General features: G+C 36.6%; 1 pseudogene; it reads left to right on the plus strand.

Annotated features, from left to right (window-relative positions):
• The window catches only part of LOC122226067, a 68,753-nt pseudogene that overhangs the window by 10,645 nt on the left and 44,781 nt on the right, over positions 1 to 13,327 (plus strand).

The following is a 13,327-nucleotide window of genomic DNA, read 5'->3' on the forward strand; positions in this document are numbered from 1 at the left end:
TTAATTGGACTAACATGCAACCAAAGTATCTGTATATTTAAAAGCTTTGCATAGTTGAAAACCAAATGGATTAAACTACCCCATTGTGGTTTATTTATAATCCACAACATATAATCCACAATATATAATCTTAAAAGTAAAAGATTTCTTCTCCCTAGAATGGGGTGGGGGGAGAGATTTCTTGGAGGTCTTATACAAAACTCTTCATTTTTCTTTCTCCATTTTTCTCTACCATTTGATGCCAGCCATATGTAAGTTCTTTCCTGGACACTTATAGGAACTTACACTTTGTTTTGTTTTGTTTTGTTATCTAGTGTTCTCTGTATTCTCAGAGAAATATAGTCCCATGACTTTCCTAGACTCCCTGAATTATGTTAGTCACTCCCTATGATTCCAATGTGTTTTCTTTACAAAATGCTATCACAGCCACTATCCAGTTACAGCGTACCTGGTGCCCATCTGCTCTCTGTATGGGGCTGCTGTTACCACAGTAGAAGGCGTAGGAAACACCAAAACCAGGTTTCATCCCATACAGGTAAGAGCGTAATGTGACTGGGTACAGATGTTAGTATAAGCATCCCATGTAGTCTACTGTACTCCAAGTCAGATTTTTTTAAATTAATTAATTAATTTTATTATTATTTTTTAAGTTTACATCCTAGTTAGTATATAGTGCAACAATGATTTCAGGAGTAGATTCCTTAATGCCCCTTATCCATTTAGCCCATTCCCCCTTCCCACAACCCATCCAACAACCTTCTGTTTGGGTTTGAGACTCTATATTTAAGAGTCTCTTATGTTTTTCCCCCTCCCTGTTTTTATATTATTTTTGCTTCCCTTCCCTTATGTTCACCTGTTTCATATCTTAAAGTCCTCATATGAGTGAAGTCATATGATATTTGACTTTCTCTGACTAATTTCACTTCGCATAATATCCTCTACTTCCATCCACATAGCTGCAAATGGCAAGATTTCATTCTTTTTTATTGCTGAGTAATACTCCATTGTATGTATATACCACATCTTCTTTATCCATTCATCCATCGATGGATATTTGAACTCCTTCCATATTTTGGCTATTGTCAATAGCACTGCTATAAACATTGGGATGCATGTGGTGCTTCGAAACAGCACACCTGTATCCCTTGGATAGATATCTAATAGTGCAATTGCTGGGTCATAGCTGGTAGTTCTATTTTTAATTTTTTGAGGAACCTCCATACTATTTTCCAGAGTAGCTGCACCAGTTTGCATTCCCACCAGCAGTGCAAAAGAGATCTTCTTTTTCCGGATCCTTGCCAACATCTCTTGTTGCCTGAGTTGTTAATGTTAGCCATTCTGACTGGTGTGAGGTGGTATCTCATTGTAGTTTTGATTTGTATTTCCCTGATGATGAGTGATGTTGAGCATTTTTTCATGTGTCGGTTGGCCATCTGGATGTCTTCTTTGGAGAAGTGTCTATTCATGTCTTTTGCCCATTTCTTCACTGGATTATTTGTTTTTTGGGTCTTGAGTTTGATAAGTTCTGTATAGATTTTGGATACTAACCCTTTATTTGATATGTCATTTGCAAATATCTTCTCCCATTCTGTCAGTTGCCTTTTAGTTTTGCTGATTGTTTTCTTTGCTGTACAGAAGGTTTTTATTTTGATGAGGTCCCAATAGTTCATTTTTGCTTTTTTCTCCCTTGCCTCTGAAGACAGGTTGAGTAAGAAGTTGCTGCAGCCGAGGTCAAAGAGGTTTTTGCCTGCTTCCTTCTCTAGGATTTTGATGTCTTCCTGTCTTATATTTAGGCCTTTCATCCATTTTGAGTTTATTTTTGTGTGTGGTGTAAGAAAGTGGTCCAGGTTCATTTTTCTGCATGTCACTATCCAGTTTTCTCAGCACCATTTGTTGAAGAAACTGTCTTTATTCCATTCCATTGGATATTCTTTCCTGCTTTGTCAAAGATTAATTGGCCATACATTTGTGGATCCATTTCTCTATTCTGTTACATTGATCTGAGTGTCTCTTCTTGTGCCAGTCCCATTCTGTCTTGATGATTACAGCTTTCTAATACAGCTTAACATCTGGGATTGTGATGTCCCCAGCTTCAGTTTTCTTTTTCAAGTTTTCTTTGGCTATTTGGGGTCTTTTCTGGTTCCATAGAGATTTTAGGATTGTTTGTTCTAGCCCTGTGAAGAATGCTGGTGTAATTTTGATAGGGATTTCTCTGAATATGTAGATTTCTTTGGGTAGTATCGACATTTTAACAATATTTGTTCTTCCAATCTAGGAGCATGGAATATTTTTCCATTTTTTGTGTCTTCAATTTCTTTCATAAGCTTTCTATAGTTTTCAGTGTATCAATTTTTCACCTCTTTGGTTAGGATTATTCCTAGGTATTTTATGGTTTTTGGTACAATTATAAATGGGATTGATTCCTTTATTTCTCTTTCTGTTGCTTCATTATTGGTGGATAGGAATACAACTGATTTCTGTGCATTGATTTTATATCCTGCCACTTTGCTGAATTCATGGATCAGTTCTAGCAGTTTTTTTGGTGAAATCTCTTATGTTTTCAATATAGAGTATCATGTCATCTTCAAAGAGTGAAAGTTGGTCTTCCTCCTGGCCAGTTTGGATGCTTTTTATTCCTTTGTGTTTTCTGATTGCTGAGGCTAAGACTTCCAATACTATGTTAAATAACAGTGGTGAGAGTGGACATCCCTGTCGTGTTCCTGACCTTAGGGAGAAAGCTCTCAGTTTTTCCCCATTGAGGATGATATTAGCATTGGGTCACTTGTATATGGCTTTTATGATCTTGAGGTATGCTCGTTCTATCCCCACTTTCTTGAGGGTTTTTATCAAGAAGGGATGCTGTATTTTGTCAAATTCTTTCTCTACATCTATTGAGAGGATCATGTGGTTCTCATCCTGTCTTTTATTGATGTGATGTGTCACATTGATTTTTTTTTACAGATATTGAACCCGCCCTGCATCCCAGGATTTAAATCCCACTTGGTTGTGGTGAATAATTTCCCTGATGAACATGGATGAAAAAATCTTCAACAAGATACTAGCCAATGGGATCCAACAATACGTAGTCTACTGTACTCCAATTAGGTCACCAACTTTGAAATCTTTTGTGCTTCTAAACTTTCATTTTGTCAGATTCAGTGCTTCATAGCAAAGGGTCTTTTTAGAGATTGGTATATCAACCAAGATTCCTTCATTGATTTTAATATATCTTAACTTCTCAACCCCATCCTTGCCCTAAATTAAAACAAGAACAGTCCAGTCTGACAAGAAAAGAAAGTGAAATAAGAAAGCAGAAGTTTATAACAGAAATTAGTTGTCCACCACATTTTGAAATTAGTGAACCCTGAGTAAGAGGCAAATTATGTGTATAAATACTTCCCAAATGTTTCTTAAGTAACTGACACCATATTACAATAAAACACAACAAAAATAACAAAGCATTCACTAGAGTTTAGAGGACTTTTTAAAGAAACAAAATGTTATTTCTATATACTGAATAAGAACTTCTACAGAGGTTAAGCTTTGAAAGCAGTGTGTGGAAAGAAAATTATGAATAGCCATAGTTTCCCTTGAAATTCCTTCTGTTAGAAGATTGTGTTTGGAACATGAAGGCTAAGACAATGTGTTACCGGACAACGTGTTACCATTGATGGGCATTGGTGATAGTGTATGTCTTTCAGCCATAAACTTTTTGGTCTTATTCAGATCTTACCCCACACTTGGATCATCACCTTAACAGTTATGGAACTAATGCTGCAGCTTATCAGATTTCTTCCTCTCAAACGTTGATAGTACAGATGCTAGATTTGTTCAGTAGTGCCCTGGACAGGTCTGTATTGGCTTGTGAGAACCAAATATTCAATTTTGAGGGATTTTGTGAGCCAGTCTTTAAACACAGCCATTATTAAAAATTAAACAGACTTTACATAAATAATATTCTTTTAAAAAGCTAATAAGTATCAACATTCATATTTTTCTAATGATTTTACTATTATCTATGCTCTTGAGGCTATGTATGTTTATTTATCTACATGGTAGAAATACCACATAGTGGTATGCTATGTGCATCTCTTCCCAGATCCACATTCAGTGACATCACATTGGAAGCATATCAGCCATGGTAAAAGTATTTTTACTCCTAAAATTAATAGAAGCTATAAGTTAGAGCTTTTTCCCCAGAGATTCAATTGCTCAACTTTTACCATCACATTTACGGCCAGGTTATATGCCACAACTGAAACAACTTGCCATCTAGCAATAAATCCAACACAGCCATATTTCCCTCTAAAACAGAACAATAGCTGCCCTTTCAGTTGGGCTACTGGTGAAGTATTTGACTTTCATCTAGGGGTTATGCTATTTGAAAAATGTTTATTTAAAAACATTTGAAGCAATTCTGTCTCCCAAAATGAAATAACTATCGTATTTATGAACAAACACAATTTTCTACACGCACACAAAAAGAACATGTTAACAAATGTAGTTTTCTATAACAAACTTATCACTTCCAAGATAACTGATCCAGTTCTTAGAAGAAAGCTGTGAAAGCAAACCTCTAAATATTGTAAGAAAGCTCTTTTCCCTTTCAGTAAACAGACCTAGACAGAAATTCAGTTTTATGATGAAAGATGTAGACTAAAACAAAGTAAAAATGCAACTTAAATGTTATGGTAACTGGTATATAAAAATTCTCTAATATTTTCCCTTGTTTCTCAACAACTTCTTCACTCAAAAATTTTTAGTTTCTTATGAAGTACTATTAAAACTCTGGCTTATGGTTGCAGTTATGTTAACCCAACCTGAATGGATAATCTTTGTCCAATGAAATAATCCACACTAGTGAGGAATTGAGAGCTTTTAAAAGCAGAGATCTTGTGATTTGTCTTTTTTTTTTTTTTATGCACAGACAGTCTTAGAGAGATGGATTATTTGTTCTCAGATTCTGTGTCTGCAATTCACATAACAACCATCAGGAGGTGGCATTGTAAAATTTGGCCAAATTGATGAAGTAGATAACCTTATGCTGAGTGTGGATAATTTGCAGATTATATTTTGGTTCACAATCCATTTGTTTGAGCTCTTTCTAGAATTATAAATGCTAGCCACACTGATAACCTTCATGTTTATATTTTAAGGAAAACAATAACATAAAATTCAAAGAAATGCAGTTAGGTATCACATATACCTTCTAAAATGGTCAACTGATATAAATCACCACTTCATTTAATTTTGTCTTTCTCTTCAAGACCGAGGAAAAACATTTTTTTGTAATTTCCATCCTTTTTCCTCTTAGAATCAGAAGAATTTCTGCAGTGGGTACTATTAGCATTCCTGTGGTGGGCCTTTCCTAGTGCTTGTAGACTTGTCACTGATTATGTGGCCAAGAACAAAAACAAAACAAAAAGTCTCATACTAGTTCTCTCTAGCCTTTAATGTTTGCTTATAGTTTATCAGAGAGAAGTTGTCCTTTGCCTCTTAAATACTTGTATTTCATGCCATGTAGTTATGTTTTAGACATTTCAGCTCCTTTCCTCTACTCCAAAGAGAGATTCTTAATTTAAATACTTCTACATTCTTCTTAGCAAACGGAAAGATAGATTATGGAGTCTGAATCCATTCTTAGTTTCTTCCTAAACTATTCTTGTTCTTAAAAAAAAAAAAAAAAAAGTATACCTGTTAACCAAGTTTCCCCATGACCCACTGGCAGCAAGCTTTTACCCTTCTGGATGTTTAAACTTATCCAATCCACACATTTATATTGCTTCTGAAATTTTTAAACTGTATTTGAACATGATAATTTTCAATTTATTTTTAGTACAAAACTAGCATGTTCTTATTATGAAAAATGCAAAACAAAATTAAAAGACAGGGAAATAAAATTCATTCATATTTCTGTCCCTAAGAAACAACCACAATCAGATACTTCTGTTCCCTTTCAGTCTTTTCTATGCATAGTTTTTGTTTTCTTATTTTAGCCAATACTGTGGCTACTGTATATATGATTTTATATTCTATATACAATTTTAACACTATAACATAAGAATTTTTTCATGTTATTAAAACCACTACATAAATATCATTTATACTAGCTGCAAATTTTGAATATACTTCATAAAAATATAATGATTTCCTTACCTTGTCCATCATACTTTAGAAGTGTTGACTGATCAACAATCAATACTTATTGAACACTGTGCTGTACTGGAAGGGTTGGTGAACATCTAAAACACTCCTTGCCTTCTTCAGGAACTTAAGATCTAATGAGGGAGGTGAAGCATATACCTAAATGACCCTACTCTAGCATAGTTGGTGATAGGCCTGCAGAAGGATCCAGACAGTGAGTGGTACAGTTCTGGCTGGGGTGTTAGAGCAGACCCCATGGAAAAGGGGGCAGGGGCCCTGACAAATGGACATATTTTCCCTAAGAAAACATGTGAGAGAGAAAAGACTATGTAAGAAAAGCTTAACAAAGGGTCACATATGAGATGTTATGGGGTTGCAGTTTACATGAATTTGGGCATGGGTGGGATATAAGGTAGGAAGAGTTGGTTGTAAAAATTATGGAGAGCTTTGTGATACTTCAGGAAGAATATGTAATCACAAGAGTTTTTTGTGATGAATATCTGTGTTCCGAAGAGCCATTTGACTGATTTGGGAAACAAGAATCCAATTACTCATAAAGCTATCTCATTGAAAAAAAATGAAGCACAAATAAGTAATATTTTTTTTTATCATTCCTTAAAATTGATCTCTTCTTTATCAGGTCACTTGTGCCACTGTACTAGATACCACCCAATTGTAGAAAGTAGAAAAACTTTCTGTGTGGTAAGTTAAATTTTAAAAATTTATTTCAGTTGATTTAGTACATGGATGAATGCTTGCATAAAATCATCTATTGCATTCAATTATTTCTAAAATACCCTTATCTTGACCTTTCTAACCAGTGAAAGTTGTTGAATGCCACTGTTGGTATTTTTTAAATAAACCTTTAACATCTATCCTGTTTATAGCCCTAAATTGGCACTTTCCTAAGAAGTAAAGTACATGGTCCATGACTTCAAGAAACGCAAACTCTATTAAAGAAAGAAAATAAAATATAGACTAAGAAATAATAAAAGAATAATTGAAAAGCAAAATATTAAAAGTTCAATATATCCCCTATACCATGTATATCAGTTTTGAAGGAACATGGACTAAAGAAAATTAATGAGTAGGAAGGGGAGACACAAAGGAAACATTGGAGAAGGGGAGTTTTGAGCTAGGTCTTAAAAGAAATGATAGGAATGAATGGGTGAAGAGGGACCAGTAGAAAATTCCATGTAAGAAAATGCATGGAAGTAGGAAAAAGAAAAATGTCCAAGATTCAGCTAATGAATTGTTGTGGCTGAAGCGTTAGAGAATAAAAATATATCATTCTTGGCTGATGAATTTACAACTAAAGCTGATAACCAATATATAGTCATTGTCTAGGAGTAATACGGGAATAGTATTTCAAAGGGAAAATTCTTGGCACCTGCCAGTAAGAAGGATAAGCCTGGAAAGACATGGTGGGGATGAGGGCATGGACTAGTGCAATCTCCCATATGTGAAGGAATGAGGACCTAGACCAGTTGGGAAGATATGGACCCAGAAAGATGACTTTCAGGAATGGGATTGCCAGAATCATAACCTCCAGACAATAAAGTATATAGTTAGGAAGAAATCCAAGTCACCCTCAAAATTAAGAGATTAAGAAACAAGATAAGATGAAGGGAATTGGAAAAGGTGATTTAGTGTGTGGTATGGGTGGGGGAGGGTATAGTTTTGAGATATATTAAGTTTTCAGAATGTTAAATATCAACAAGGTTTCCATTAAGGTGTTTTCCCATTTTTTATGGCAAAATTAATTTTATATAATTTTGGTTGACCAAAAATAATTCAAAGAACACAAATTAATTCCACATACCAAAAAGTCTTTGGGAAAAAATCTGCTTTTAGGCCAGTAATGAAGATCTGAAAAGCTTTAGAAACTACAGCCATTTGGAATCCTGGGCAAGATACTATTATGTTGAACCATATGCATGACCAGTATTGCACCATTTTGGCCCACAAAAATAGCAACTTCATATCATTTAACCTAATACTACATGATTGTTTTCCTGGAGACAAAGCCTACCTATACAAAAATAGATATTATTATCTCACTCACTTGGATCCCCACATTTAGCCATTTGTCATCTGTTCCTTTATCATGCACAGCATTGTCAGAAAATCCAAATCCCTCCTTAAGTCTGTAGAAAATTACCTTATAGGTAAAAATATCAGCCACCACCTCTGTAGCACTTCCTGTGTGTCAGATACTGTGCATACCTTTTGCATGTTTAAATCAAACAAACCTGTTTGATTTAAATGTGAGATGGGTTTTATTTTCCTAATTTAACAAACTCAACCTAGTTAGTACCTGTTAAAGCAGGAACTAGAACCGAAGTCTCCTTGACTCCATAGATGAAGTCAAACCATAGGTCTCCAAACCACCCAGACCCTTCGGTTGTGCCTACACAAGAATAGGACAAACAGGAATGAAAAGATTAAGTCACAATTGAAGTAAGTGACCGGTGAATTCAGGCCAAAAACACTACTTTTGTTCTGCATGAAGTGTCCTGAAAATTAAGATAAAATGGTTTGGGACTTGAATCATGCCAATAATTCAGAATATCTTCAACAATACCCAAATAAACTCAGATTTTCAGTTTATTTTTATTTGTGTATAGAAAGTCTTAAATGCAGTTTGCCTTCTCAGGACTTCATTAAAGATACATGCTGTATCACTCTTTATAATAGCCATCTTGTTTTTGTTTTTGTTTTTGTTTTTAATTTTTTTTTCAACGTTTTTTATTTATTTTTGGGACAGAGAGAGACAGAGCATGAACGGGGGAGGGGCAGAGAGAGGGAGACACAGAATCGGAAACAGGCTCCAGGCTCCGAGCCATCAGCCCAGAGCCTGACACGGGGCTCGAACTCACGGACCGCGAGATCGTGACCTGGCTGAAGTCGGACGCTTAACCGACTGCGCCACCCAGGCGCCCCTTGTTTTTTTTTTTAATTATCACTTTGTTAACTACTCCATTTACCTCACTCCGAGTGGAAGCCTTAGCTGGCTGACCCCACCCTCCTCTGACCTCCTTCATGATCCCCTGGGATTTGGATGACACATTAACAAGACCCTATTTATAGCATGGTTGCACATTCCCTGTAATTTTCTCTAATTGTTCAGTGATGGAATACCTTGTTCTCTGCTCCATCCCATTACAGAGCCCTTGAAGGCAAGGACCTGCTCTGTTACTTCTTCCATAGCTCCTTCCATAGTCCCCCTGCCCTTGGGGACTGTGAGTACTAGTACTAGGTTGGTGTTTTATGAATTGACCAATGAATTTGTTTTAAATTCTTGCATTACTTCCTAAGGAATCAACTGTTTGTGGAATGAAAGGATCAGGAAAGTGTTGCGTGGCTCAAGAAGAGAGATCTTTTTGAAGGGTTAGTATCCAAAATCTATAAAGAACTTATCAAACTCAACACCCAAAAACCACAAATAATACAGTGAAGAAATGGGCAAAAGACATAAACAAGCATTTTTCCAAAGAAGACATCCACATTGCTAACAGACACATGAAAAGATGCTCAACATCACTTAACATCAGAGAAATATAAATCAAAACCACAATGAGATACCATATCACACCTGTCAGGATGGCTAAAATTAACAACTCAGGAAACAGTAGATGTTGGCAAAGATGTGGAACCCTTTTGCACAGCTGGTGGGAATGTAAACTGGTGCGGCCACTCTGGAAAACAGTATAGAGGTTCCTCAAAAAATTAAAAAATAGAACTACCCTATGACCCAGCAATTCCACTATAAGGTATTTATCCAAAGGATACAAAAATGCTGATTTGAAGGGGTACATGCACCCCCGTGTTTATAGCAGCTCTATCAACAGTAGCCAAATTATGGAAAAAGCCCAATGTCCATCAACTGATGAATGAATAAAGAAGATGTGGTGTATGTATGTGTGTGTGTGTGTGTGTGTTATATATATATATATATATATATATATATATATATATATATGCAATGAAATACTACTCAGCGATCAAAATGAATGAAACCTTGCCATTTGCAACAATATGGATGGAACTAGAGTATATTATGCTAAGTGAAATAAGTCAGTCAGAGAAAGATAACATACGATTTCACTTATTGTGGAATTTAAGAAAAAACAGCAGCTGAACATAGGGGAAGGGAAGGAAGAATAAGATAAAAACAGAAAGGGAGGCAAACCATAAGAGACTTAAATACGAGAACACACTGAGGGTTGCTGTAGGGATATTGGATACAGGGCTGGGCTAAATGGGTGATGGGCATTAAGGAGGGCACTCATTGGGAAGAGCACTGGATGTTATATTAAGTGATGAATCACTGGGTTCTACTCTTGAAGCCAATAATATATATATGTTAACTAACTTGAATTTAAATAAATAAATGAAGGGGCGCCTGGGTGGCTCAGTCGGTTAAGCATCAGACTTCAGCTCAGGTCATGATCTCACAGTCCGTGAGTTTGGGCCCTGCATCAGGCTCTGTGCTGACAGCCAGAGCCTGGAGCCTGCTTCAGATTCTGTGTCTCCCTTTCTCTCTCTGCCCCTCCCCTGCTCATGCTCTGTCTCTATCTCAAAAATAAATAAAAATATTTTTAAAAATTTTAATAAATAAATGAAAAGAAGACAGATCTTTTGTGAATAGACAAGAAAAAGTAAGTATCTGGTGTTCCACTTCAGTTGGGATTGACTGAAAAATAGCCACATAAATCCAAATGCATTCATTTTCTGTTCTGTAATGTGAAAGAGTGAATTCAAGGAGTAAAGAGTCTTAAAAAGCTTCAAAAGTTAGCAGGCCCACAATTTTCATGAGGCTAATCACCACAGAAGCATTTTCCTTCAGAAGCATTACAACTTTTTGTGCCTCGATCTGGCTTTACCATCACCCCCCCACACACACACAACAAGTACTACAAGAGGTGTAAACAGTGGTGCATCTTCATGCTCATGGCAAATAAATATCTGTTAATAATACCTGAGACCCAGCGTAGAAGCTTAAAACCTAGTTCCTGATGCCAAAAGAGGGATCCCAGAGGCAGTAAACCTACCCACGAAACCATTACAGCCCTCTGAGGGAGGGAAGAATTCTAGTCAGGGCCACCCTAGGGCTCTGGCACCTCCATTTTGTGTCAGAGGTATGGCCCTGACTCTGAAATCTCCTACTTAGAAATTCATGTTCATCTTTCAGTAACTCTGAAGTTCAATTTGTATCTGGTTTTGTTTTGTTGAGGTGTGTACCAAACTGTATAATGAAGATGAATTCCATCCCTTGGCTCTATTCCAGGATCCTAGATCCCCTCCTGAACTAATAGTAAGATGCTTTACTTTTTTGTCCCATAACATGACATGGTATAAGCCTTTTTGCATTACGCTATGGAATGACTGAGTTTCAGACATTAAAGTTGGAAGTGTGTCCAATGTGATAACCCATTGTTACAAATTTGTTCAGCTCCACCATAAATAGTTTTAAGCGTGGTGCTGCCAGGACCTCCAAGATGCTTTGGTTCACCCCTTAATTTGAAGATCCTGAGCTCAGCGAGTCTAGTAACTTACTCAAGGTCACACAGCTACACCGTGAGATATGTTAAAGATATTTTGTAAAATTATACTTACAATGGAATTACATTATTCTTACTATTAGCCTCTGAGATTTCAACTCAGTGGGGAGAAATAGAGAGAAAGAATAATATAAATAGCGTGGTTAACTAATCACTCCATTCCATGACTATACTCAGAAGAGAGCATGAGGTAAGGGATATGATTCTACTAGCTTCCTAAAGTGTCACAGTCCCCACTTCCCCCTCAGAGTGTGAGAATTTGGACTCACTATTTAAAGAGTATACACACACACAATGTAAATATGTATGTATATATGAGAGACAGAGTTGTAAAAAAAAATTTATACTATAACTAGTGAATGACTTAAGAGATTCTTTCAAGGATAATTTTGCCTATAAGCAATTTTTGTCATACCAAAATGCCTAATCCCCAAAGATGAGGCCCCTTTGACTTACTGTTAGGGCAGAACTAGAACAAGAAGCCTGACCCTTTAATCAGACTATGACATTTTGCCTCCTCTTCAGAAACTCATTTCACAATATAGGTAGAGTTTGTTCCACTCTATAGTTGTTGATGATAGATACCTATTATGATGTTTTGTTCGTTTGCTTTAAAGTTTATTTATTTATTTTGAGAGAGAGAGAGAGAGCATGTGCAAGCATGTGCACCAGCAGGGGAGAGACAGAGAGAGGGAGAGAGAGAATCCCAAGTAGGCTCTGTGCTGTCAGTGCAGAGCCTGACATGAGGCTTGAACTCATGAACCGTGAGATCATGACTTGAGCTGAAATCAAGAGTCAGATGCTGGATGCTTAACCCACTGAGCCACCCAGGTACTCCTAATGATGTTTATTCAATGGTGCCCACATGGATATTAGCAATCTAGGTAGTTTCACACAAGGACACCCTTTCCTGATCACTACAAGTTAGGTCAACCCAGAAAGCTAAAATGACCATCAGGCCCTTTGGGCAACCAGGGCAGTAGATATACTCATGGCATGTAGTTCAGCAGCCTTACTTGAAAACCTGTTGGCTTTGTTTCTCTGCAGAGAATGGCAGAAGATCCAAATAAGACAAGACTGACATTCCAAGGGGAGAGGACTACCTGGATCATTCCTGTGAACCTCAGTGGGCTTCTAGAGCTGAAAGCCAATATCCCTGATGTACTCTTTATCATGGGGAACACTGCATTGGGTGGGTGGTTTTTAAGCAAGTTCCTTAGTCTAGATTAGGTAATCCAGACTTCTGTCTCTCTTTTTAAACTCTTCATAAATGCAATGCAGTTCACTTTAATTAATACATACCTCTGTCCTTTAGAATCCTTCATTGTTTTCTTTTGCAAATGTGTCATTTGTGTCACAATTTTCACTCTGGATTATCATAAACAATATCTGTTAGCCCCCATTGACTTCCTTTTCTAATTGCTTTACATGCTTTTCTCCTTAGGGACCCAGCATTAAATTTAGAGATGAATATCATCCAGTTTTCATATCTCTACTTAGGCTTCCAGAACTGTTTTATGCACAGCACAGATGATGGTATGTACCGTCTTTTTCATTGGCTGTTGGTAGGCTATTAATAATTATATGCACTGGGCTAATTTGAGCATTTAATAGAATAT

The sequence above is a fragment of the Panthera leo genome, chromosome C1 (genome assembly GCF_018350215.1).
Source record: "Panthera leo isolate Ple1 chromosome C1, P.leo_Ple1_pat1.1, whole genome shotgun sequence".
NCBI classification, from domain to species: domain Eukaryota; kingdom Metazoa; phylum Chordata; class Mammalia; order Carnivora; family Felidae; genus Panthera; species Panthera leo.